The sequence below is a fragment of the Pygocentrus nattereri genome, chromosome 22 (genome assembly GCF_015220715.1).
Source record: "Pygocentrus nattereri isolate fPygNat1 chromosome 22, fPygNat1.pri, whole genome shotgun sequence".
NCBI lineage: Eukaryota > Metazoa > Chordata > Actinopteri > Characiformes > Serrasalmidae > Pygocentrus > Pygocentrus nattereri.
In genome coordinates this window covers 19,696,738-19,697,656 of record NC_051232.1, presented here as the reverse complement: position 1 = coordinate 19,697,656, position 919 = coordinate 19,696,738, and positions in this window count along the sequence as shown.

Sequence of the window (919 nt, the reverse complement as noted above, 5' to 3'; positions counted from 1 at the left end):
TTTTCCACTTTAATTTTGTGTGCGACTCCAAATCCAGGCCAAATCGTTAATAAATTTGATTTCCATTGATTTTTGTGTGATTTTGTCGTCAGCACATTCAACTTTGTACAGAACAAAGTATTCAATGAGATTATTTCATCAATTCAGATCTAGGATGTGTTATTTGAGTGTCCCCTTTATTTTTTTGAGCAGTGTACATAAGTTTCACTCGGATAACAAGCTAACAGAGTCAGTGCTTAGTGATCTATCTGTGGTTTCAGTAAGAGCTTATACATCAATTCACTCCTTAACCTTTTGCCAAAACAGTTACTACTTTTCCACACACTTTTTGTATCTTGTGTTTCACGGCTGCACTAGTTTATCATCTTCCTCATCGCTGGTGTGTGTGTGGGTCTGCCAACTCTGGTTTGGGCTCTTTGGATATATAATCACCACAAGAATGGAGGCCAAATTTCAGCCTTCATCCTCCTCCTCCTCCTCAATGACCTGTTAGAGTTGCTCCTGAGTTTCTTTGTGTCATTTATACTCTGACAACAATGAAATATTTATTCTTAATTCCTTGAGTATGATCACAATGAGTATGGTGTAGTTAATGCATACTTGGACTACACTTAGAACTGTTGGTCTTTACCTCCACCAGATGGTGGCGCTACAGAGTATTCTCGCTTTGAAAAACCCAACCTGCACTGCTCCATCATCACGTGCATCATTCTGTGGCCGTTTCTATTTGGATATCAATATTTAGGTCTGAGTTTCCTGTTAAACATGTAATAAATATATTTTCTCAAGGCTATCTTTTATTTGTTTTAACCACTGCCACCACCTTTGATAGGCCAGGGAGGTCTGGCTTAAAGAGTCTAATCGTTTTTAGTAGATCAACACAGAGAACAGGTGATAAAAAAAAAGATAGGAGGTTTAT